Source organism: Nicotiana tabacum, chromosome 1 (genome assembly GCF_000715075.1).
Source record: "Nicotiana tabacum cultivar K326 chromosome 1, ASM71507v2, whole genome shotgun sequence".
NCBI lineage: Eukaryota > Viridiplantae > Streptophyta > Magnoliopsida > Solanales > Solanaceae > Nicotiana > Nicotiana tabacum.
This window is the reverse complement of record NC_134080.1, coordinates 30,842,202-30,870,062: the sequence shown is the minus strand read 5'-3', so window position 1 is coordinate 30,870,062 and position 27,861 is coordinate 30,842,202. Positions and strand designations below refer to the sequence as shown.

Genomic DNA, 27,861 nt, shown 5'->3' with positions numbered 1-27,861 from the left:
AGAAAGGGGAAAGTGGCTATTTAAAACCTAGCCCCAGTTGCATTTCAATTACATCCCAAATTGCACCCCAATTTCAATCCCCAAATCAAATGATCCAATTTCAATTTAGCCCGCCCCTGACCCAACTAACCTAACCCGCCCAGCCTCCCCTTTTAATCCAGGCCGTTGATCATTCTAATCAACGGCCACGATCAGTTCTTTCCTTTTTAATTCCCACTTACACCCTAACCCTAAATCACTTCTATTATATACGCTGCCTATAAACCCTCGTCCTCTCAAACTCTCTCTAGCCTTCTCCGAAACCCTAATCTTCCCCACCGGTTTCTACCCTGTTTCACCGGAACCCATGGCATCCCAAGCCCTGGGTGACCTGTACTCACCTCCATGTGCTCTTGTGCACTTGCTGCTTGAAGAATCGAGGTTTGACCTTGAAGGTTTTCGCTCAGATCTCCGCCGATTCAAGTTTCACGGCTATCTCCGGCTTTGCTCCGGCATGTCCTGATCCTATCTCTGACTCATCCGACTCAGATCAGACCTTTTCCAGGCCTTTCTCGCCTCTAGGGTTCTTCTGAAACCCTAGCCTTTCGAGTTTCTCCTAATTTCTCTAGATCTATTCTAGATCTATGTTTATTTTAAGGTTTTCAAACGATTTCTCGAAGTTTCTTTCAAAACTTTGCTTTCAAAATCGTTCATCTTCTTTGACTTAGGGTTTCTTTAGCATTACTTGCTCTACTGTGACTCTCATGTGTTTTTACTGTATTTGTTCTACTGTGATTCTTGTGTGTTTTTCTTCGACTATACTTTCTTCTACCATTTCCTTATGATTTCATTTATTGTATCTTGTTCTTTTATTATGTTTTCATGAAATGTGTAAGGTCTTAAGTTCCTTTGGGTTTTCTGAACTTATTTTGTTGTTATTCCTTCCTGATTTACTTGCTTTCGTCTCTACACTCGATTAATGGTAAAAACCCAAGAATTTAGGGGTTTCATTCGAGTTCTTGAGGCTACTTGTTACGTGACTTGTTTGCTTCCCATCTTTGAACTTGTTTGGTTTCAAATCCCTAATTTCTGAGTTCCTGAAGTTGTTTCATCTTTGCCTGACCTTCTGCATGCTCTCTGATATTCCCTCTTGCCTATAGTCCACTACTCACTAATTTTTGATTGAAATCCAGCCTCGCATGTTTAAAGCTTATGCACTCTTTATAGGTAGAATTTCCCACTTAGAATAACCTCTGATTTTGGGACTGATTTCAGACTTCCTTGTGTAAGCCTGATTGATTCATTCCTTGTTTAATTTGAACACCCTCTCTAACCTTTCGATTCCCTTATTTTCTGACTCGGTTCATTAGTGATTTTGAATCTCTGATTCCCTGATTTACTATGTACTAATTGATTTACTCCTTGTCTTATTTATTTAATCGTGTATTTCAAATTCTCCCCTATGTATTTACCCCTTATTTGTATGCTATGCACAATGTGTTTCTTCATCCCCTTTCCTTAAATAATTTTTGCCTTTTACCGTTCAAATTTGGACTCCTTAAATAAAGGAATCTCTGCTATTGATTGATTTTAATTGATACATGATTATTTTCTTGCCTTGCTTACCCTGATTTCAAAGTATAAATACCTGCTCCTCTCTTAACACAAACAGACACAAAACACTTCAGAATTCAAAGAGACACAACACTTTTTTTCACAATTGAACACTATCCAATTTCAAAAAAAAAACTCTCTCTACTACTACTCTACCTCTAATACTGAGCACTCTGCTACTCTTCTCTTTTACTGTCTGATACATTCTTGAGTTCCTTTTAAACTCTCAAGTACTTGCGGAGGAATTTGGATTTTGATCCTGCTGACTTCTGGTTGTTTTATTTACTTTTGCTGTTCTGCTGTTCTAAAACTTGCAACTGGTATGTCAGTCTAGTTAAATAATACCCTCTCTACTATGTGTTTATTTTACTCTTAGCCTGTTGTGCTTTCTTGCACTATGCATCTACATCCTAGTCTGTTATGCTCTCCTTCCTTATGTTTCCGCACCCTTAGCCTATTATGCTTTCTTTCTTTCCTTGTGTTTCTGTAAATACTTTTCTAGGTGAGTCCCTTCCCTCTGACCCCCTTTTGTGTGAGAGTACAATTCTGAGTCATGGCAGCACCCTGTTATTGCTGTCCATGACTTTGAACTAGGTTCTTGAACCCTTACTCAAATCAATTCCCACTCCCTTCTTCCCCCTTTATGTGCTGAGCCTTGACTCAAGTCTGGTGGTGTTCTAATCACCATCCAAACTCAAGTATGACTTCTAAAGTCTGATCTTAATTTGTTTGGACCAAGCAATTGGTCAGGGGTGTGCCAGTCTATACCCATGGCTGGGCATGACCACCCTTTGCTATGGTTCCCCAATCCCTCTTTCACTTTGCACTCATTCCTAGTTCTAAGTTCTTCCCCTCTCTAGTAAGCCATGCTATGGGACCCTTGAGCTCCCACTGAACTTGGATGCCTGAGGGCTGGCGGTTCCGCACTGCACTATTCTAATTCTAAATGGTATCCTGAGTGTAAGCAATGCCGGAATCCTTGAGATTCTTTGGAACTTTGAAACACTTTGGATAAAGAGAAGGCTTTGGAAATTCGAAATTGGTTAATCACATGTTGTTGGGCATTATGATTGAATTAGGCTGCTCGGATCTAGCTGTTAGTTTTTAATGTATTTATTTTCTTTCTTTTGGTCTGTAATAATTTGTATAAAGGATTTGGGGAATATAGTAAAAGGGTGTGAGAGGGGTTTTACATTCTTGCATCAGTAGGGGTAGAAACCATGCTTTAGGATTGTAATTTTTTAGAAATCCTGCCTATAGGGCTGTTCAATATTTCTGGTTCCACATCACCTAGAGACCATGCCTATAGGGTTAACGCTTCATTATGTTACAAATCACATAGAAATCATGCCTATAGGACTTAATGTTCATGTAATCAATGCATATAGAGATCATGCCTATAAGGAATGCATATGCATTAGGCAAATTGTAGGGTTAATTAACCCAATCATCTTTTACAAGTTCAATAACAGGTTTTAGAAAATCAAAATAGATATCATGCCTATAGGATCAGCATCAAACTCGTCTGATTCGCTTAAAGTAATAATAATCTATTAACTGGTCCTTAACGTCTTAATACAACAACGATTTCAGAAGTCTTAATTCTTTGACAAAAACTCTCTTGACTCAGTATGCTTTTAAATCCCTCAAATCGGCATCTTTTTCTGAAACAGTTTCTTTCTAAACATTCTGTCTAAATGTTTTACTCAGACCCTAAAATTGTATTTTAAAACAGTTGCAACTTACCCTTTCCTTAGATATTTCTATCTCTGAAACTCTTTCACAACCATTTCTGTGTTTTATTTTTACTGCGGTCCATACTTTTTTTCAAAACTCCTCTGCATTGGACTACTTTTTCCTGAAACCAGTACTTTTTAAATCACTCGCTTGAAATACCTTAATCTATGACAATCAGATCCGAGTTGCCTAATGTAGACTTTCTGTCTAAATGTATGTGTTGAACTAGTCCGCTTGCCGCTTATTTTTTTAACTTAAGACCAAATCAGTATATGCTAAGACATGCTAAACTAAGTGTTTGTTTGGTTAAGGGGTTTACTTGAGCCTTACCTATTTGTTTTGTTCATCCTTATATTTGTTACTTGTTTTGTATGTCGCAATTAGAATTTTAACCTTTGAACCCCATATATGCCTATATCCCTTTCCTTCCCCTTTAGGATTAGAAGTCCTGATACCCCGGGACTGATAGGTTGGGACGGGTAATAGCATGCAATAAATAACGATACCATTTCGCGCCTTAACACCTTAACGGGGTGGGAAGGGTAGATATGGATATGATGACCGATGCGCTAATATCACGTGCGACCCCTCTTCCGAGGAGTGATCGCTGGGTATTGCATTGAAGTGATCCATATTAATTATAAACTTAGGACTCCTCTCCCTTTATTTGCTTTCATCTCTTCTTGTAAAACTGTTCAAATCTCTTTTTCATGAATTTCTGCCTTCTCTACTTATCTCTGAAAATTTTCAACTTGGTCGCAATCTTATGTGCGAATCCTTATTTGAGACTTGATTATTTACTTGTAAAGTCACAATTGCAACATGGCCGGGAACCACACTAGTGGATCTTGAGGGGTGCCTAACACCTTCCCCTCGGGATAATTTCTAGCCCTTACCCTAATCTCTGGTCTCTTCATCTCAAACCCTTCTTAAAGTGTCCTAATGCACTATAATCATTAGGTGGCGACTCTTCAACTTCCAAACCCAATTCTTGAAAGGGAATAGAGTTGTCCTTCCAATGTCGTATACCCGATTTCTGACCCCACGGTTAGAGGAAAAGGGGGCGTCGATAGTGACAAAGAAGGAACTTTTAGCTATTGTGTTTGCTATGGAAAAATTCCGACCATATCTTATGGGTGCTAAGGTTATTGTTTATACTGACCATGCCGCTCTCCGGTACTTGATGAAAAAGAAGGACTCCAAAGCTAGACTGATGCGATAGGTCTTGTTACTTTAAGAGTTTGATTTGGAGATTGTGGACCGGAAGGATAGTGAGAACCAAGTGGCGGACCACTTGTCCCGCTTGGAGGAGGAGGGGAGGCCTCGTGATGCCCTAGAGATCAATGATTTATTTCTCGACGAACAACTCCTTTCGGTGTCGATGAATGATATGCCATGGTTCGCCGATGTTTCTAATTACCTTGTGACCGGAATAATCCCGTGTGAGCTCTCTTCTAACCAAAGGAAGAAGCTCAAGCAGGATAGTTTCGATTTCTATTGGGATGAGTCGTACTTGTTCAAGATTTGCATGGATGGTGTGATCCGAAGGTGTGTCCCGGAGGAAGAGCAATTGAGTATCTTGGAGGCTTGTCATTCCTCTCCCTATGGTGGCCATCATGGCGGGGCGAGGACGGTTTCTAAAGTTCTTAGTTGTGGATTTTATTGGCCAACTTTGTTCAAAGAAGTAGGTGATTTTGTGAAGAGATGCAATAAGTGCCAAAGAGCGGGTGGAATTTTGAAGAAAGATGAGATGCCTTTCAATACCATCCTTGAGGTTGATATTTTTTATGTATGGGGCATTGATTTCATGGGCCCATTTGTTAGCTCTTGTGGGAACACTTATATTTTTGTGGCGGTGGATTATGTTTCAAAGTGGGTTGAAGCCATGGCTTTACCCAACAATGAGTCCCGGAGTGTTGTTGCATTTCTCAATAAAAGCATTTTTACAAGGTTTGGTACTCTTCGTGCAATCATAAGTGATGGAGGGTCTCACTTTTGCAATAAAGCTTTAGACACGTTGCTTTCTAAGTACGGTGTCAATCACAAAGTTTCTACCCCTTATCATCCTTAAGCAAGTGGTCAAGTGGAAGTCTCCAACAGGGAAATCAAAAGTATATTGTCAAAGACGGTCAATGCTAATAGGATCGATTGGTCAAAGAAATTGGATGATGCTCTATGAGCTTATAGGACTGCTTACAAGACTCCGATTGGTATGTCTCCGTACCGGTTGGTGTTTGGGAAAGCTTGCCATCTACCAGTTGAGTTAGAGCACAAGGCCATGTGGGCTTTGAGGAAGCTTAATCTTGAGTGGGATGTTGCAGCCAATCTTCGTGGAGAGCAGCTCAATGAACTTGATGAATTCTGATTCCATGCCTACTCCAGTTCGTCCTTGTATAAGGCCAAGATGAAGTATCTTCATAATAAATATGCTCGTGGAAAGGAGTTCAAAGTAGGTGATCTGGTTCTCTTGTTCAACTCTCGGTTACGTCTGTTTCTGGGAAAGATCAAATCAAAATAGAGGAGGCGTTGCTAGAACTATAAAGCGTGAGGCTCGGGAGGACAAATTTGTGAGTGAGGTGGCGTACCATAAATTTCGGGAGTGGTGGCCGGTGAGAAAGTTGATTCCGGAGAGGAGCTTCATAGATAGAAACTTGCTACCTCACAACCCCAACGTGAGGAAGTAGTTTAGGATGAGAGTTGGATGGGAGAATTTTCTGGATGACTGTGTGAACACCAATGAACACTTGGTCAAAGAATTCTACTGCAACGTAGCCCACATCAAAAAGGGCTCCAAAGTGACCAAGGTTCAGAATTTGAAAGTGTTATTCGACGGAAAGTCGATAAATGAATACCTTGGATTTAATGAGAAGGACGAGACCCTGTACATGATGAAGATGGAAATGGGCGAGGAGGTTCGTCCCTGGCTAGCATAGTACCTGGCAATCCCAGGTACCACCTCCGACTGGTTGACTGTTGGAGTCCGGATTCTGAGACGGAGTTTGAATTTTGAGGCACGGGGGTGGGAGACTTTTGTTTATAGCCGGTTGGACCCTACCACTCATGATAACTCTCTTACTCTCCACTGTGCTGTGTCAGTGGCTTCTATCATGCCGGAGTACCCCATTAATGTAGGAAATGTGATGTCACGGATTATTACCATTGTGGGTGCGGAGCATGACAGAAACTATCCATTCCCCAGTTTCCTCACGATGTACTTCCTGGACTTGAAAGCGGACAAGAGGCCCTTCGATATCAAATTCAAGGCGAAAGCCCCGTTTTCTTGGTACAACATGCAGGGGGTTGACAACCCCAAGAGCAAGAACTTCAAGAGTACAATTACTGCTCCAATTGGCCAGTCTGAAGAGCCAGTTGTGGTAGTGACTCCAGCTGAGCCTGCATCTACTTCCACAGACATCCCTCCCGGTCCTTCCACATCCACAGCCATTCCTACTGGCTCATCCACCTCAGCAGGCCCAGAGATTCCATCTTCCTAGGCCCATCCTATTACTGCTCACCGACTAAGCCAGGCACTTCTTAGCATAAACAATTGGATACATATTGCCTCATCCAAGTTGTCCACACTCACCACTGTGGTAGAGGGTCAGTCGGCACCTCCAGCCCCACAGGTTCCCCAGTCAATTGAGGATACTCTTAGAGAGATTTTAGACAACCAGAAGAAAATCCTCGACACTCGGGCATTGCTCTCAAAGGCAGTTGATTCACATAGCAGATCTCTCAAGGAGCTTGCTCGGGAGTACAAGAAGCAGAGGAAGACACGGGCCTCCAAAGAGTCCGTAAAGGTATTGAGAGCTGATGTAGACAGACTGAAGGCAGATCACCTGCCTTTGGATTTATTGCTCTAGGACCCAGCACCAGTAGTTCATCCAGAGCAGAAGAAGTCACAGAGGCCTCCTAAAAGGAAGAGGATGATCCCTCGAGCTGATGATGCAGTCATCCAGCTGGCTGGCCCACAGGAGACCTCTTCTAGTCAGCCATATGGTGCACTACCTACAGAGCCTGTCCAGGTCCAGGCCCAAGTCCCAGTAGCAGACCAGCAGGCTATAGGGGACCATTCTGAGGTCCCCGAGCATAGAGAGGACCCAGGGACCACACATGACCCTATGCAGACAAACAGGCCATAGGGAGTTTCTTATATCCTTTTTCCTCTTATCTTTTTGGTGCTTTATTTAGACTAGTTGGCACTGGGGACAATGCCAGCTTTCATTTGAGGGGGTAGGCCCTACCTGTTATTCATTCGGATGACTGTATATATATTTGATACATTTTTATGCTTTCTTGATTTTTTATCTTTCGTCTGTATATAATTTTGATATTTCATCACATTTATCGTACTTTTATTTTACTTTGGATATGTATATAAAGTTATGTTTCATTGTACATATTCATCCCATCTATTGTATATTCAAATCCCCTCTTGTATATATTCATTCTATTTTCCGCAAATTTTGCGTTCGTAGCTTCTTATTTGTGATTTGTAGCTTCTTGTTTTCAAAGTTTGCAATAAGCCTTTGGTTTTCTTAATGCCACGATTCTTTCCAAAGGTGGAGTATTGTGTGAACCGGGTGGCTCTTCCCAATGATGGATGGCGTGACTACCTTCTTAAGGGTTTGAGTCCATTTTTCTTTTTGTTTTTAGTAGTTGGTAGTTAAGGGTACCTCAAGCAAAGCTTCACTTTAGCCTAACACATTTGCCTTTGATCTCATGGTCAAAAACAAATTGTTGTATTTAGGATGGTGAAAGTTGTGACCTTGAGACTCTTGTGTTGACCGATAATCATCAAGTGGTTTTTTGGGACCATTGTGTGCTCAAATCGTATCTAAGGTCGTTGTGGACCCCCGACTCTATGTCTTTAGCAATCCCTTAGCTTGTATGGTGAGTAATTGCAATTGCAAGTCCAAGTCCCGAGCCATTGGTCTAGAATTTGCCCTGAATGTTTGTTGAGGCGAAATCATAAGTGAATTTTGACTTGAGACATGATTATAGGCTCTCCTTGATCCAAATGATAGTTTGAACAATTCGCTAGCCTACCAATGAAAAGATCCCTAGTTAACCTTTTTGAGCCTTAGACCTTTTTCTTTCAAGAACTATGATACAAGCCTATACCCGTTCTAAAATATACCCTCTCTTGGCACCCAATCTTTCCTTTAGCACATGGCAAAAGTATAAGTTTGGGGGGGGGGAAGACGAGGATTGCAACAAAGTGGTAAAAAGGCACGGAAATGAAGAAAAGGAAAGGCAATGAAAAAGAAAGAAAAGCAAAAAAGCAAAAAGATTGTTCAATGTAAAAAAAAAGAATAAAGCAAAGAATGAAAGGTGTGAAAAGTTGAAAAAGGAGAAAAGGTTTGAAACGCCTAAGAAAGAGTGATAGTGTGTCTCTCTAACCCCTTAGAAATAAGTGAAATGACTCAAAGAGTCAAGTGAATATATGTCAAATGAATCAAAAGAAGTGCTTAAGAGAAGATGGAACCTACTTAGACCAAAACATTTCCTATCTTGAACCAAAATCTTTCACAATGTCTCCACAAAAAGTCCTATATAATTTTTAGTTGAATGAAGCTTACATTAGTGGATACTCACATAAGGGCAAGCATATGGTACTTAGAGCCGGACTTGTGATTTTTTCTTGAGAGAGATGAGTGAATTTCCATTAACCTCGTTTTGCGTGCCATTATTCTAAAGGTGAGGTTTGCTTAGGGAGAGTTGAGAATGTGCGAGTTTGGATTCCACAATGACCAAAGTAATTGAAAGAGCTCTTTGATGTGTTGAATCAACTCTTGATGCTCTTGTGTCACACTTAATCCATGGTGTTTCAAAGGGTAAATGTTGTTAATGATTAATTTGTATTGAGGACAATTGTTAGTCCCAATTGATGTTAGTTGGGCTGCTTTAGGACAGCTGAACATTTCTTGGATTTTCCCTTAAGGGTTGGGTCTTATTTTGTTTGCTTGAGGACAAGCAAAAGCTTAAGTTTGGGGGAGTTGATAACTAGGGATTTTGACGCATTTTATACTCCTTCTTGCTCATGCTTTGATTAGAAACTCATACAAAATAGTCCTAAAAGGCTCATAAATTGTGCTTGATTGCAGGTTTGATCAACAAAGTGACAATATGTCAAAGGTCAGCTCAAAAGGAGTGAAACTTGCACAAGTACCAAAGTCAATATAAGTTCATGCAAAATAGGTCCAGTGCGGCCGCACACCACTTTGTGCAGTCCGCACTAGGAGGTTCAGAGAGCAGTTGTTCAGGCTAAAAGGCAATGCGGCCTCACTAGATTTAGTGCAGTCAGCACTGGAGGCCATGCGGCCGCACTACCATTCTGTGCAGTCCGCAGAGCCAAGATTTAGAGAAGTTGCAGTTTGGAGCTTTCAAGCCAATGCGGTCCGCAGTCCATTTTGTGCGGACCGCACTAGAAGTCACCGCGGCCGCAGTCCATTTTGTGCGGTCCGCGGAGCCTGAGTTTAGAGAGCTAGATTTTGGATCCAAAAATCCTCGTGCGGCCGCAGTCCATTCTGTGCGGTTCGCATTAACCCCGCAAGGGCATTGTTTTCCAGATTTTTCAGCTTAGTATAAATAGATCCTTTTTCCATTTTTAGGGCATCAAATATTGTAATAGCATAGCTGCGCTCGTGGGTCGACTTTTCTTGGTCATTTTGGGCAACTTTAACTACATTTCATCATTGAATCATTGTATTTAGCTTAGCAATTAATTAATATGTATTTATCTTCATCTATTTCTTGTTTTTCTTCTTTGAATATGAGTAGCTAGAACTCATAGCTAGGGTTGTGGCTCAACCCTAGTGTAGGTAATTGATGGGTCTTGTATTTTAGGGCTAAATTTATTATGGGTGTTTGATATATGGGTCAATTTCATGGTTAATTGCTGAATTAGTGGTTGCAAACACTAGTTTGTGTTTAGTTGACTAAGGCTCTTCTTGAGAAAGAGAGTCTAAGTCTCCGAAATTGATCCAACAAGGAATTGGAGCGTACTCAAGAGATTGATAGCCCCAATTAAAGGGTTAAACCTCGAGAGAGTAATACCCGACTTGAACCCTAAGTTGCTTATGCAAATTTGCATACCCAGTTGGTCTTGAGAAAGTCAATTGGGCAAAATCACTTGAACCACCGAGAGGTGTAGAGTGGGTAAAGTAGTGCAACGGTTATATCATACTCCCCAATCATATCAATTGTGCCTTATACTCAAGTACCCGTCAATTGACCACCTAGGCAGATGTCACTACCCTAGTGCCCTTTAAACTATTTGAACAACCCGTAACATTTAACTTTTAGCTTAATTTACAATTTGTAGTTTGTTAAAAGTAGAATTAAAAATAAAACCTCCAAAAATGATTAGAAGTGTAATTTGGAACATATACGCAATCCTAAACTAGATAGATACTCGACTCCATTTTTAGCTCTCTGTGGATATCGATCCCGACTCAAAATCGGGTAAAAACTGCTCCGACCCTCTCTCGCTATATAATTAGTAGTGCAGAGTAGGCCGCAATCAGTGGTATTATCTAAGGAATACTAAACAATGATGAAGCATGAATACTACTTGTGGAATGCACAATGAACTTGATTCTTATGAAAGAAAAAGAGAAATCTAGCCTACATGTTGTATCTAAATATGCCATTTCATTTTACAAAATAAGACCAATGATTCATCCAAATGAAATGAAACTCTTGGATGATCCTTTGTGAGCGAGACTAAGAGGTCACATTAGGTCTCTATTTCTACAAACATGGATCTATACTATTTCATTAACTTCTTTCATGTAACGACCCGACCGGTCGTTTTGAGCTTTTGTACTTTGATCGCCAGTTTTCGAGCATGACTTGCCCCGTATGATGTATTATGACTGATGTAGATCGATGATTTTGGTTTTCAGGAACATCGGAAGGAATTTGAAAGAATAGTCTCAAATGAAAGCTTTCAATTTGAAAGGTTTGACCAAGAGTTGACTTGTTTGTATATGATCTCGGATCGGAATTTTTATGATTTGTTTAGCTCCGTTAGGTGATTTATGACTTAAGAGCGCGATCGGAATGCATTTTGGAAGTCAGTGGAAGGATTTGGCTCGAATTGGCAAAGTTAGTATTTTGGCGAATTCCGGTTGATATGTGAGATTTTGATCCGAGAGTCAGAATGGAATTCTGAGAGTTGATGTAGCTTTGTTATGTCATTTGTGATGTGTGTACAAAATTTCAGGTTATTCGGACATCGTTTGGTCGAGTTTTTGATCAAAAGTGTATTTCGGAAGTTTTTGGAAACTTAGGCTTGAATTCGATGAGTTTTGGGTAATTTGATGTTGTTCGAGGTATTTTGATGATTGGAACAGGTTTGAATGATGTTATGAATTATGTTGGCATGTTTGGTCGGGGTCCCATGAGGCTAGGATAAGTTTTGGAAGAGTTTTTGGAAGATTTTTGTCGTTTTGAGCATAAGCATGTAATGATCCAAAGGTCTACTTTTAGTTCTAGAGATCGAAATTTGATTTTGAGACTTCCAGAATTTTGATAATGAATTATAGGAGTGATCTGGAAAGTTTGGTCTAATTTCATCAAGTCGCGATTGGGTTTTTGACGCGAATCATGAGTTAATTGTTTAACAAACGAAATGGATATCGCACTGAGCAAACGAGCTCCGAATTGAGTTTCAATTGAAGGACTATGTTCGTATCATTATTTGTGACTCATAGGAATAAGAATCATTGAATTCTGAGTTCGTATGGTGGAGTTAGAACCTTTTTAGTGAAAATAAATATTGCTGGTGCAGCAGGATTTGGTGCGCACCTTTAGCGACCAAAATAGGTTTATTAAAGCTGTTGTGTTTTTCTGCTCATTTTGACCTTTTTTTTTGGTGAAAGAACATGGCTTGGGGCGATTTTTGAGCAAGAAATCATGGAAAATCTTGAGGTAAGTCACTTGTGATCATTTCTACTCCATAATATTGAATTATCATCGAATAATCCGACTAGATTACATGTTTTTAAGGTGTAAATTGAGGATTTGGACCTAGGATTTGAAAATAAGATGGGAATGGCTCTTTTAGCGACCAAAATAGGTTTATTAAAGTTGTTGCATTTTTCTGCTCATTTTGACCTTTTTTTTGGTGAAAGAACACGGCTTTGGGTGATTTTTTAGCAAGAAATCATGGAAAATCTTGAGGTAAGTCACTTGTGATCATTTATACTCCATAATATTGAATTATCATCGAATAATCCGACTAGATTACATGTTTTTAAGGTGTAAATTGGGGATTTGAACCGAGGGATTTGAAAATAAGATTTGAAGATTTGGAGGCCGAATTGTTATCAGAATTTAGTAATTTTGGTATGGTTGGACTCGTGGTTGAATGGATTGTCGGATTTTGTGAGTTTCTCGAATTTCGAAGTGTGGGCCCGGGGGCCGGGTTTGAGAAATTTCAAAATTTTGATGTTAAATTGGATATTTTCGAGTGGGCTTCGCTCCCTTAGCATATTTTAATGATTATGTACTGATTATTGCTAGAATTTGGAGCATCCGGAGGTCGATTCATGCGGGCGAGCCATCGCGGGCTAAATTTTGGATAGGATCGAGGTAAGTAATGATTGTAAATACTGTCCTGAGGGTTTGAAACCCCGGATTATACGTTGTTGTGTTACTTTGAGGTGACTTGCACGCTGGATGACGAGCGTGGGGTAGAGCACCACTGGGGATTGTGACCTAGTCCATCTTGAACGAATATTTTAATGCGTATTTGATAGTTAATTGTTTGACATTATTATATTTTTGGGTTGTATGTCATGTTTGGGGCCTTGTGCCGACTTGTTGAGACCCTTAGGGGCATTTTTACTATCTTTCCTCACTCTATTTGTTTGAAAGCATATTCTCAGTCATGTTTTACCTGTTTACTGCTCAAATCTGGCTTTATCACTATATTCTTAAAATGTGGAAATTGTTTTGGGTTGAGTTCCCTGTTTTACTGAGATAGACCGAGGGTCTGATTGTGAGATTGATGACTGAAATAGACTGAAAGTCTGATGGTAAGGTTAATGACTGAGAGAGGCCGAGGGCCTAGTTGTGAGTATTATATATCTATGGATCGGGTTGCACGCCGCAACAATGTATATATATATATGTATATGGATCGGGCTGCACGCCGCAGCGATACTTATATGGATCAGGCTGCGCGCCACAGCAATATAGCGCTTGGGCTGTAGGATCCCCTCCGAAGTCTGCACACCCCAGTAAGCACAGTTGACTATTTATATGGATCGGGTTGTGCGCCACAGTGATGCATGGACCGGGCTGCACGCCACAGCGGTTACTTTGATTTCAGTTATTGTGAGAGATATACAAATCGGGCTGCACGCCGCAGCGGTTACTATATTGTACCAATTGAGCGTGAATGCTGAGTGCGAGTATTGATTGGTAAGAGTTGAGTCACGAGTGACAGAGAGGCTAGCCCGAAGGGCGATAGATATATACATGCATATGAGTGATGTTTTTGCCTGAGAGACCTGTTTATGGACTTATTGATTTCACTCCTCTTTAAAGTGAATTTCTATCGAATATGTTGATTTATCGACTGTTTTCACTCATGTTTATATTGAGCCTCTGTCAGAAAGTTGAACAAATGTTTTAAAACAACTTTTATTTAAACTGGGGTTTATGAGATGTTCAGAAATTAATCACTGATTTGGCATTGGTTATTTCCACTGAGATTTTTAAGTTATGAAGTGTTTATGATTACTTTTTTGCCCGAGGGGCTGTTTTACAAACTATGTTTTGCCCGAGGGGCCGATTATGGCTTTAATCTCTATTATTATCTTAAATGGTTTTGAACCCCTACCAAAACTGCTGGAAAGTATTTCAAAATGATTTTTACTAAAAGCTGGATTTTAAAAGGGAAGATTGACTCGTATTATTATTTGAAGGTCTGTTGTGTTTATTGAGCCTAACGTGAATGTGGATTCATTGTTTCCTACTGCTCAGCCTTTATTTACTCTTATTACTAACTGGGTTGGAGTACTCACATTACTCCCTGCACCTCGTGTGCAGATTCAGGTATATTGGAACCCGGTAGCGGGTGTTGATAGCTCAGCCGCGGAGTCATCAGAGTTAGCAAGGTGGATGCATGACGTTCGCAGCACCGCTTCCTTCCTCTCATTGTTGTTACTGTATTTAGTACATTTTTAGACTTTTGTTATATTCAGACCTTGATAGTTTCTCATGACTAGTGACACCCCGATGTCGGGCTGGTATTTTATTCCGCACAGTTATTCCAGGATTTTATTATGAAACATTGTTTAATTTAAAGACTTAAAAATGACTCTTAATGCTTAAAGGGTTAAGGTGAGTGTTGTGTCGGCTGACCTTGTCTTCACGAGAGGCGCCATCATGACCGGGCCTGTTTGGGATCGTGACATTTCATATGTAAAAGCATCAAAATATAAAAATTTTAACGGCATACAAAGTTTATGAGAGGCACCTAATTGAACTTCAAAAAGTAAAAGACATGACAAGCAACTTACCGGATGAAAAAGTGAATCTTACGGAAGAAGTTCAATCTTATATTTTGGTTTTAGAGCTCCGACAAAAGGCTCCACCTGATACAAAACATTGAGAATAAAGCAGGAGATAAGAAAGATAATAGCCACAATAAGTAATCCTAAGGAAATACTTCTTTTTTACTCCTTTTTTATTTTTGATAAGATAAGAAACTTCACTAATGGAGTAACAAGGAGGTATTGCAAAAAAATATACGAAAAGTAATAATTTTTTTGCCACTGGTTCATCCTCGGAAATTCCAAAAAGGTCAGCTTATTGGGCAAGCTTTCTATCCTATTATTCCCGCATCAAAAGGATAAGTTATGGAGACTTAAGAAGAAACTTGCCAGATGAAAAGGTGATTCTTAAGGGCGAAATTCTAATTAGATGAAAAAAATTCCACATTATTGGAAGGTAAGGAAACAAACACGTCCAATTTCTAGTCATCAATTTACCTTTTATTAACAAAATAATAATATGTTTACTAATTTTGTACTAAAATAATTGCAATTGATGTACTTCGGAAATCAAAATTAAAAAAAGCACAACACAAAAGGAAAGGGTTACCAAAACAATTCAAGATCTTGACTTTGTTCAGGCAATAAAAGAGTTGCATCAGGTGTCAAGGAAAACCCAATTCAATAAAACCCAACCCTGCAAAAGTAAAATTTTCAAAAAAAATAAAATAAAATAAAAATCCAAGAGCTCCCAGCGGCCAACGTAGAAATAAAAAAATACTTGAACCACAAAAAAAATTGCAAAATAAAACTTTCAAATGTTATAGAAGCAAATTAAAAGCAATACTGAATGGGAAACAAATCACAAAGAGATACGCACCTGGGTTTTAAGTTGAAACGGCCGACATAATGGGATTAGTACATAGAATGTTTAACCGAAGCTTCCCACAAATGTTTAAATAGACTATATTAGAAGAATTGACGACTGTTACCTTATTGCAAATTTTAGCTGAAGCTTCAGTGATGTTAATCTATCATTGCCAGTAACATAGAACCAAGCAAGGATCATTTTGAAACTGATAGGCGAAGGAATGGATATTTCTAGAGTAATGTTGTGTTTGGAATAAAAGGCATATGGCAAAGTTTTACTGAGTTAAATGACTATTCTACCCTTAGTCGACCAAGCATGGCTCTTCTAATCTAGACTAGTAGACTAGATTATCATCGATTTAATTTTTAGTCAAAATTTTTGTTGCGTTGTTTATTAGCAGGTCTAGCTTATCAAAATTAAACATTGATCTTAATGGTGATGATTTTATGTAACCTTCACATCATGAAGTTGTTTAGGACAAGTATAGTGTGCGCCATAAAATTGAATATCCTATACTTTTCATGTAGACAGAAATAGAGAAAACGATGCTTGATTATGTCATGAAAGATCATTCGATATTGAGAAGTCAAGTATATCAAGGAACAAATGTTACAATAGAAAACTACTTAGAAGATAAAATTGATCAAAGAGGACAACTTTGTAATTATTTGTTAGATGTTCTTGATATATGTACCAATGTCAAATCTTTTAATTTATATTGAAATATTCTTAATACTTTTAGTTTTTATAAAGATGTACTTTTTCGTTATTTTTAATATTTGTAAATTTAATGAGGTTATTCATGATCGTGTAAAGCACGGACAAATTACCTAGTTGCTAAATATATAGAAGATCACACCAATAGTTTTTGTAAAAGAAATATACATAACTATAACAATTGTGCAAGCAACATCAACATCAACAAAATAAAACTATCTATTGTGCTTTTGGTGATACACATAAACTAGCACAAACCTATCCAATGATGAAATGCATAGATTTAGGAAACATACAGAATAAGACTATCCATTGAAACCCGATTTAGAAGTTTTGTGGTTCTCAAACTGGCAGGAGTCATATACCGGTTGGGTGAAATAAAGGTCTCTATATAAATAAAACTTCTTCCTCTCATTGTTGTTTCACGACCAAAACAAGGTTTGAAAACTTTTTTGTCTCTATTGCAAATCATAATGTCCTTTTTCTCGGGTGTGTCTGCCTTGAACAAAACATCACCATTTTCAAACAAGTACAATAGAGAGATATACCAAAATAATATTGTATCCAAATTAAGAGTGCCATCATATGCCAAAATATTATCATGAGGAATAGAGAGCATCATCATCCAAGATTGTTAAACTCCATAATCTTTCATCGTCCACAAATCAAAAGAACATCCAAAGTGATGGATATAGACACAAAGTAAACCATCTAGAACAACTATATCAAAGTAATCATGTGAAATACATGACACTTTTTGATAGTTAGGTTGTGGTATATTTTTGTATTCATCGCTTGATAAATTTAGGGAGACAATCACCCATGTAAATGAACCATCGTTTCCAGTATCACAAAGAATCATCCAATGGAATCTCCTATTCACAAATTGACAGTTAAAATAAGCGGATCTATGAGTTAAAGTATGGTAAGGGTGGCAAGTAGGCCGGTTCAGGACCGTGACCGGCCCAGGAACGTGGCCCATGTGGGATGTCACGACCCTAAAACGGACCTGCTCGTGATGACAACTATTGTGAAACTAGGCCAGTCGACACAAACCCCAAACCAACCAAACAATTATAATAAGTCACTTAAAGACATTAATAAACTAAAATTCCAAAATGTAAGGTAGAATAGAACAGTGCGGAAACAAAATACAGCCCGACATCGGGGTGTTACCAGTCATGAGCAACTACAACTCGTCTAGAGAATATAGAAAGACAACATAGTCCGAAACAAAACTAATACAAAGCAAAATAAAGATAGGAAGGAGAAGCACTAGGCTGCAAACACTGAGCAGTTACCTAGTCAACTCCGAGAAGGCTGTTGGAAGATAAATCAGCACTCGCTAGCGTGACCCGAGACTTCTGGATCTGCACACAGGGTGCAGGGAGTAATGTGAGTACGTCAACTCAGTAAGTAATAAAAGTAAAGGCAGCTGAGCAGTAAGAAAACACATAAACCACAACATAATGCTACAACAAAATAGTATGATTCTAGAACAATGCAGTAAAGCAGTAAAACTCGTAAAAACATCTCAGTTCAGTAAAAACCTTTTTAAAACATCTTTCAGTAGTTCAAACGAGTGATGAAAACAGTGAGAAAAGGATAGTAACATAAATCAGCCCATCGGGCAAAACAAGTACCATAATCGTCCCCCGAGCAAAATACCAACAGAACCAGCTCCTCGGGCTATCTCACAATCACTCGTATCAGCCCCTCGGGCATTAACATGAAACAACAACAGCCCCTCGGGCAATATCACATCTCACACTGGGTACCCGCACTCATTGAGGGTGTGCAGACTCCAGAGGGGCTCCTACAACCCAAGCGCTATAACAAGCCATCTCGTGGCATAATCAAATTGGCCCTCGACCTTATAATCATGAATCAGAATAACATTGCTGCGGCGCGCAGCCCGATCCCATAATATCCTCACAACACAGACCCTCGACCTCACTTAGTCAGAAATCTCTCAAGCCCCTCAGGCAACAGTAAAACATGATGCTCTGCCCAAAATATTATTTAAAATATCAAAACGAAGTAAATATGGCTGAGTTATGAAAAATAGTAGAATACAGCATGACTAAGTACAAATATGAAGTTAAAACAGTGAGGGATAGTAGTAAAAATCCCTTAAGGGTCCAAAACAGTTGGTACAAGGCCCAAATATGCCATTCAACCCAAAACATGATAATACTTTCTGAAACACAATGATGTCAAATAGTTTTCAATCAAATACGCAACTTAACAGTCACACGGGATAGACTAAGTCACAATCCCCAACAATGCACAACCCCACGCTCGTCATCTAGCGTGTGCGTCACCTCAAAGTAGCACAACGATGTGAAATCCGGGGTTTCATACCCTCAAGACAACATTTACAATCATTACTTACCTCTATCCAATCCAAACTCTAGCGCGCGATGTATTTGCCTCTCGACTCGGCCTCCGGATGCTCCAAATCTAACCAAAAACATATTTATACCATCAAAATATGCTAAGGGAACAAATCTCACTCGAAAATAACCAATTTACATCAAAAATCTCGAAATTGGCCAAACCCGACCCCTGGGCCTACATCTCAGATTCCAATAAAAATCACAAAACTAGAATCCTTACACTCCCACGAGTTCATAAATATAAAATACATCAAAATACGACCATAAACGACCCCTCAAATCCTCATATCAAAGTCTCAAATTCCAAGCTCTAACTCTCCAATTTTAGGCTTTAGATTCCACAAATTTCATATTTAATTAGGTATAAATCACAATAGAATCGAGTATTAAGTCTATAAATCTTACCTACAAGTGTTTCCCTTTGATTCCCTCTTCAATTCTTCTCAAAAAGCTCCAAAATCGCTCAAAAATGGTGAAAGTTAGATCCAAAATTGCGGACAATGGCTATTTAAACATTCTGCCCAGGTGACCCTTTCCTTCTTCACGAATGCGGTCAAAGTCTCGCATTCGCGAAGCACAAAAATCATTGGCCACTTAATCCTTCTTTGTGAATGTGAACGCCAAGCTTCAGCTCCTCAACCCATCGCGAACGCGACCTATAGCTCGCGAACGCAAAGCACAAATGAACCTGGACCCAGCTGCTCATATTTACTCTACGCGAACGCGAGAAACTCATCACATTCGCGATGAACACTGAACCTAACACTTCGCGAATGTGGGACCAACATCACGAACGCGAAGGACAAACTTCCTTCTTCACACCACATCTCTTCGCGAACGCGAGAGACCTCTCGCGAACGTGAAGGCAAAATGTCTACAACACTAACAACAGATTTTCTACAACTTCCCACAACAAGATTTGATCCATTCAACCACCTGAAACTCACCCGAGGCTCTCAGGACCTCAACCAAATATGCCAACATATCCCATAACATCATTCAAATTTGTTCCAACCCTCGGAACGCTCAAAACAACATCAAAACATCAAATCATCATCGAATTCAAGCCTAAGAATTCCAAAAACTTCCAAATTCCTCTTTCAATCAAAAAGTCGATCAAACCTCGTTCGAATGACCTGAAATTTTTCACACACATCACAAAGGACACAATGGACCTACTTTAACTTCCGGAATTATATTCCGACCCCTATATTAAAATCTCCCCTATCAACTAGAAAAAATGCCAAAATTTCAATTATGTCAATTCAAGCCTAAATCTACTCCAGACCTCCAAAACACATTCTGATCACGCTCCTAAGTCCCAAATCACCTCCCGAAGCTATTTGAACCATCAAAATTCACATTTAAACCCTTTTTCACATAAGTCAACATCCAATTGACTTTTCCAACCTAAGCTTACTCAAAAGAGACTAAGTGTCTCATTCCTTTCCAAAACCTCTCCGAATCCGAACCAACCAACCCAATGTCACATAATACAATTGACTAAGACAATAAGAAGAAGAAATGGGAAAAATAGAGCAGTAACTCGTGAAACGACCGGCTGGGACGTTACATCGGCTCTGGGCCTAAACGGTCATAGCCCGTTTAAGATCGTGATCGGGGTGATGTGGGCCAACTAGTAGGCCGGTCTTGTGGTAGAAGCCCGCGAGACCAGGACTGTTTGGGCCCGGTTGCTAAGTGGGCCGGTTCAACCGGTCCTAAACGGGCTCAAACAGGCCCAACAACTAATTCTTTTTTAAAAAAAATCCAAAATTTTTTTAGCCATTGCAAATTTAAAAAATGGTCGTTGGCCTGCAAAAATAGTTGTTTGAGCTTTCTAAAATAGCCATTTAACCCCTCCCCCCCCCCCCAACTTTGTTTTAACACCAAACTTTTTATAATTATATTTTTTCCCTATTTTCAACTATATATACCCCCTCATTCTTTCATTTTTCTCAGAAAATCATCAATCTCTCTTAGTCTCTCTCTGATTTTCTTCTATAATTGGTTACTTTATTGTTGCAATTTGTGTGAAAATTTGTGAAGTTGGTGAATTGAAGTATTCAAGTCTTCAACGATAATTAATTTTCAACAAGTTGTTCGTCAATTCGGTAAACTTGTTCCAACTCTTAAGTTTTAATATTATAGTTTTACTTTGTTTTATTTACTTTTGTATTGTTTGATTAATTAAGATGGATTTTTCATTAGAAAAATATTTAGTAAAAATAAGAAAAAATCCAAGAGTGATGAATCTAGTGGTCAATCTATTCCTTCTCCAATTCCCCGGGCTCCCCTACCCAAACCCCATACCCGCCCTCCACCTGCTCATATTCTTGATAGTGATAATATTTTATTACAATTTACTGAGAGTCAATATGTCTATAATGTTGGTGGTGCTGAACGTTTAAATGATGAATAAATGAATGCTCTTTATGGTAATCCAACTATTGATAAAGATAACGAGCAGGAAATAGATTTAGATGAAACGCAACCGGATGACGATACACCCACTAGTCCTGTTGCTGAAGTTAACCCAACTAATCCAAATGATTCCCGTCTCCCCCCCCCCCCCCCAATGTTGCTACCCCTACTTTTTCTAGACAACCTTCTAAATGGGCTGAAACTTCTCTTGTTTGGCCATTTTTTATTCAAATAAGAAAAAAATAAAGCTAAGTGTAAAACTTGTGGCAAAGAGTAAGCTTTTAACTATGTTACTCGCGGGGTGGGGGGAGGACAGGAACTTTGAGGAGACACATATTGATACACCCTCAAGATAAAGTTAAATATCTTCATATAAAAGCTTCAGCCGAGGGGACAAGTGTACCTAGTAAGCCTGGCCCTATGATCGCTACCAACTCCGCACTACTACAAGTAGGAAGAGAGGGTCGCAATAGCTTTTACCCGATATGAGGGTCGGGATCGAATTACTCAGGGAGCTAGAAAGGGATTTGAGTATTTGTCTAGATTAGAGTCGTGTAATTGTTTCAAATGTCACTTCCAAACATCTTTTGATTTTTCTTTAACAAACTAATATTATCAACTACTAATTAGAACTAAATTATGCTAATGAAAAAATTTCTAGAGTTGTATCTAATGGGTAGAAAGGCACTAGGGTAGTGACTTTAACGTAGGTGGCTAATTGACGGGTAAATGCTTCTAAGGTTCGATTGACATGATTGGGGAAATATGCTATAACCGTTGTACAATTTTACCCACTCTCACACCTCTCGGTAGAGAGAGTGATTTTGCCCAATTGACTCTCTCGAGACCAAATGGATGGGCAAATTAGCTCAAGCAACAAGGGTTCAAGTTGGGTAATTACTCTCTCGAGGTTTAACCCTTTCATTGGGACTATCAATTCTCTTAAGTCCATTCCAATTTCTTGTTGGATCAATTTTGGAGACTTAGACTCTCTTTCTCAAGTACAGCCAAGTCAACTTAGCACAAACCAGTGTTTGCAACCACCAATTCATAGATTAAACCATAAAATTGACCCAAATAGCAAACACTCATAGTCAATCTAATCCTAGATGGCAACACCCATCAATTACCCACACTAGGGTTGAGCCACAACCCTAGCTAATAGGTTTAGCTACTCATGCTTAAAGAAGAAAATAGAGAAATAGATGAAGAACAAGACATATTAATTAAAAGCTAATGTAAATACAGAGAATTTATCGTTAAATCTAAGTTAAGATGCCAAAAATGGCTACACAATAGCTTCTCATGAGTGCAACTTTGTTTTGGAAATAAATGATACCCTAAAATGGAAAAGTGTTCTATTTATACTAAGCTGGAAAAACTGGACAAAAATGCCCCTACGGGGTCAGTGTGGACCGCACAAAATGGACCGCGGACGCACTAGGCTCTTGGACTTGAAGTCTTGGCTCACTGAACTCAAGCTCTGCGGACCATGCAGAATGGACTGCGGCCGCGAAGGCAACTAGCGCGGTCCGCACAAACATGACCGCGGACCGCATGGGTTTGAAGTTAGCACTGGACATCTCTCTGATCTTCTCCTCCACGGACCGCACAAAATGGTAGTACGGCCACGGAGCCTTCAGTGCGAACCGCGCAAGATCGAATACGGATGCACTGTCTTGAAGCTTGATTTTCCAGTTCTCTGAATCCCCTAGTGCGGGCCGTACGAAGTGTAGTGCGGCCGCACTAGGCCTGTTTTCCTGAGTTTGTCTTGTCTTTGGTACTTGAGCAGGTTTCACTCCTTTTGAGCCGATCTTTGATATTTCATCACTTTGTCGATCAAACCTGCAATCAAGCACAATTTATGAGCCTTTTGGGACTATTTTGTAAGAATTTATAATCAAAGCGTAAGTAGAAAGGAGCATAAAACACGCCAAAATTCCTAGTTATCAACTCCCCCAAACTTAAGCATTTGCTTGTCCTCAAGCAAACAAAATAAGACCCAGCCCATAAGGGAAAATTCAAGTATTTTCAGCTATCCAAAAGTAACCTCAACAAGCATCAATTGGGACTAACAATTGCCCTCAATACGAATGAATCATTAACAACATTTAACCTTTGATAAACTATGGATCAAGTGTACACAAGAGCATCAAGAGTTGACTCATTACATCAAAGAACTCTTTCAATTACTTCGGTCATTGTGGAACCCAAACTCATATATCCTCAACTCTCCCTAAGCAAACCTCACCTTTTAGAGTATTAGCACACAAAACGAGGTCAATGAGAATTCACTCATCTCTCTCAAGGAAAGGTCACAAGTCTGGCTCTAAGTACCATATGCTTGCCCCTCATGTAAGTATCCACTAATGCAAGTTTCATTCAACTCAAGATCATATATGGCTTTTGGGGAGTCATTGTGAAGGCTTTTGGTTCAGGGTAGGACATGTTTAGATCTAAGTGGGCTCCATCTTCCCGTAAGCACTTCTTTTGATTCATTTGGCACAATTCTCTTGACTTTTTGAGTCATCGTACTTCTTTCTAAGGGGTTAGAGAGACACACTGTCACTCTTTCTCATGCAATTCAAAACGTTTCTCCTTTTTCAACTTTCCACACCTTTTTCTCTTTTGCTTTTCTTGAATTCCTTTTTATTCTTTTTTTTACATTGAGTTTTCTTTTCTTTCTTTTTCATTGCATTTTCTTTTCTTCACTTTTGTACCTTTTTGCCACTTTGTTTCCTTCCTCGTCTCTCCCCCCCCCCCCCAAACTTATGCTTTTTCCATGTGCTCGAGGAAAGATCGGGTGACAATAGAGGGTATCTTTCAGAATGGGTATAGGCTTGTATCATGGTTTCTGAAAGAAAAAAGGTTTAAGGCTCAAAAGGGTTTACTAGGGATCATATCATTGGTAGGCTATGGAAGTATTCAACTATAATTTGGATCAAGGAGAGCCTATAATCACTTCTCAAGTCAAATTTTACCCTAGATTTCGCCTCAACAAACATTCAGGGCAAGTTCTAGACCAATGGCTCGGGACTTGGACTCACAATTCGATTTCTCACCATGCAAGCTAATGGATTGCTAAAGACATAGAGTCGGGGGCCCACAACAACCTTTGACACTATTTGAGCACACAGTGGTCCCGAAAGACCACTTGATGATTGTTGGTCAACACAAGAGTCTCAAGGTCATGACTTTTACTAAACATTTTGTCTTTGACCATGGGATCAAAGGCAAATGTGCTAGGCCCAAGTGAAACTTTGCTTGAGGTACCCTTAACTATAAACTACCAAAAACAAAAACAAAAACGGACTCAAACCCTTAAGAAAGTTGTCATGACATCCATCATCGGGAAGAGCCACCCTGTTCACACAATACTCCACCTTTGGAAACAACCGTTGCATTAAGAAAACCAAAGGCTTATTGAAAGCGCCAAAAACAAAACAAAAAGCTACGAATATAATTAAGAGCTAAAAAACAAAAAAATTTGCGAAAATAGAAAGAATATATACAATATGGGAATTGAATATACAGCCGGGAATGAATATATACAATGATGTAACTTTATGTACATACCAAATGAAAGATAAAAAGTGCGATAAAAGTAACTAATTGTAAGATTATATACAGACCAAATGAAAATCAAGAAAGCATAAACTAAATCACTATATATACAGTCATCCAAAGATAAAGGGCGCACCCCCTCAATAAAAGCTGGCATTGTCCCCAATGTCAACTAAATCAAATAAGCACCAAAAATAAAATAGAGGAAGGATAAGAAGTCTCCCTAAGCAGTGTCCATCTGCATCGGATCATGGGCGGTCTCGAGGTCCTCTGTATGCTCGAAAACCTCATATTGGTTCCTGGTATACTACTGCTTAGCTGCTGGGACCTAGGCCTGGACCTGGACAGGCTGTGTATCAGATACATCCTATGGCTGGCTGGAGGAAGCCTACAGTGGATCCGCCAACTAGATGATGGCATCATCTGCGCTCGAGATCATCCTCCTCCTCTTCGGAGGTCGTTATGACTACTACGGCTGAGTATCTACTACTAGCACTGCTGCTGGAGCTGGGTCCACAAATAATAAGTCTAAAGGCAGCTGGTTTGCCTTCAGTCTATCCACATCCGCTTGCAGCTCCTTCACGGACTCCTTGGAAGCCCGTGTCTTGTGCAACTTCTTGTGCTCCTTGGCAAGCTCCTTTAGAGCCTTTCCATGAGAATCCACTGTCTTTGCCAAATCTGCCTGGGTAGTAAGGATTTTCTCCTGGTTTTCAAGTATCTTCTTCAAAGAATCCTCTATAGACTGTAGGACCTATGTTGGCTGTGGTGCCGACTGAGCCGCAATAGTGGAGGTCAAGGTAGACAACTTGGATGAAGCAGTATACATCTAGTTGTTTAAACTCTGAAGCGTATGACTCAATCGATGGGCAGTGATGGAATGGGCCCGAGTAGATGGAATCTCTAGGCCCGCTGATGTGGAAGGGTCTAGGGGAATATCAGAAGTGGAGGGTCCGGGAGACATCCCAGTAGAGGTCGGCAGGCTCAATGGGGGCCTCAACCACAACTGGCTCGTCAGACTGGCCAGTTGGGGCAAAAGCGGGTGCCTTGTAGCTCTTGTCCTTGGGGTTGTCTGGTCCCTTCAGACTATACCATGAGAATGGGGATGTAGCCTTTATCTTGATATCAAACCGCCTCTTTTCTACCTTCAAATCTCTAAAGTACATGGTCAATATGTTGGGGAAAGGGTAGTTCATGTCAGTCTCAGTACCCACAATAGAGATGATGCGGGACATCACATTCCCTACATTAATGGGGTACCCTGCCATGATGGAAGCAACTAGGACAGCCCGGTGGAGAGGTAGAGTCTGATCATGGGAAGTGGGGTCTAATCTTTGTTTCGAACCTTGGTCACTTTGGAACCCTTGACACTGTGGGCCACATTATAGTAAAACTCCTTGACCAAGTGTTCATTTGCCTCCCCACAGTCATCTAAAAAGTGCTCCCACCTCACTCTTGTTCTAAACTGTCTATGCACATTGGGGTTTAGGGGTAGAAGATCTCTATCCACGAAACTCCTTTCCAAAATCAGTTTTCTCACCGGCCACCACTCCCTGAATTTGTGGTAAGCCACCTGGCTCATGAATCTGACTTCCCACACTTCAGGTTTCCTAGTACGGGCAATCCCCCCAACCTGAGGCTCACCCCCTCAGGTACCTCCTCATCTCCTTCATCACCCCCGCCTACACTTTCCCCGAATAATGAAGCTATGGGGGAGGTGGAGTACTCGCCACTGCCGGCTGCTGAGCCCTCAGACGACTCAGAAGGTATATGCTCTGGAGCTTGGGCAATGGGTGATTGTGGAGGAGAATCATCAGTCAATCCGAAGTTGGAGACGAAGTGAGTTGGAACTGAGTTGGAGGAGATGTCTTGGGAAGGCAAGTACTCACTCCCTGATTGATCACAGGCTCTGTCAGCTGCCTTGATTGCTTTCCTCATGTTCTTTATGTTTTTTCTAGCCCGGGAAGTGAGTTTTACCAACCTTTGCTTCCCTCTCCGGGAGGAATCACCTCGGCCGGGTTGTTTTGAGCCTTTACCTCATTGTTTAACCATTTATTTGCAAACACAACATCTAACATTGTTAGTATCAGCAGAGATAGTGAGACATTAGTGCAATAAGAATTGCAGAACAGAAACAGACAGTCGCAGACACAGTTGTAGAGCAGTCCAGTGCGGACCGCACAAAAAAAGGGTGTGGCCGCACTGGGGCCACCGCAGACCGCACAAAAACAACCGCGGTCCACACTGGGGTGCGGTTTAGAATACCGCCCTCTGAATCTGACCACCGTGGACCGCACAAAGTAGTATTGCGGCCGCGGTGGGCCAGTGCGGACCGCACAAAATGTAGTGCGGCCGCACTGGGATTAAGGTCACCTTGCATAAGTTCATCACCGCGGTCCGCACAAGTGGTAATGCGGACCGCACTAGGGCACCGCGGACCGCGCAAACTTGACCGCGGTCCGCGGTGAGTGCCCAGTTATGGCACTGAGTTAGGGTTCGAGGTACAGCTACTTAGTTCAAATTTACACCTAGATAGGGTCCCTACTCAATTTATCCACTACATTATACTTAAGAAGTCCACCAGAATCATCATTTGAATTAAACTAACCTAAAAACTGAAGAAATACGGGAAGAGAAACTACCAGCTAATAGAAATAAAGCTAAAATGAAATTAAACAATTAAACTAAAAAGAGTTGGGTGAAATGTTACCAGGTATTGAAATGGTATGAATCAAGGCAATACAAATATGCAGGTATGATCAAAGGAAGAAAAATTAACAGTGCTTAAGGTCTCTGAGAGTTAAAAATGCAAAAAGTGTAAAAAGGGGTCCCTGGTTCTATTTATAGAATGACTGCTAGGACCCATTCTCACCTACCAGCACGGCCGCACAAAATGGACCGCGGTCCGCGATGGATTTGTTCAGAAGAAGTTTGAGAAGGCAACCTCTGCGGTCCGCACAAAACAGACCACGGCCACAGAGGTCCACCGCGGTCCGCACGAAATGTAATGCGGCTACGGTGGCAAACTTCAGAGAGTCCTCACATTGGCTCA

The 27,861-nt window shown here is 40.3% G+C and overlaps 1 long non-coding RNA gene across 6 annotated transcripts in view; it reads right to left on the bottom strand.

Annotated features, from left to right (window-relative positions):
- LOC107768104 (uncharacterized) overlaps positions 1-16,093 on the bottom strand; it is a 58,339-nt gene extending 42,246 nt beyond the window's left edge. Inside the window, exons 1-4 of one of the 6 annotated variants that reach the window (XR_012707548.1) lie at positions 15,721-16,093; positions 15,451-15,537; positions 14,868-14,942; positions 14,710-14,743 (exon numbers count right to left, since the gene is read on the bottom strand). This is a non-coding gene — a long non-coding RNA (uncharacterized LOC107768104). The remainder of the gene's footprint in view (positions 1-14,709; positions 14,744-14,867; positions 14,943-15,450; positions 15,538-15,720) is intronic. The other 5 variants (XR_012707536.1, XR_012707533.1, XR_012707540.1 and 2 more) reach the window with 5 other exon arrangements.
- Between the last annotated feature and the right edge of the window lie 11,768 nt (positions 16,094-27,861).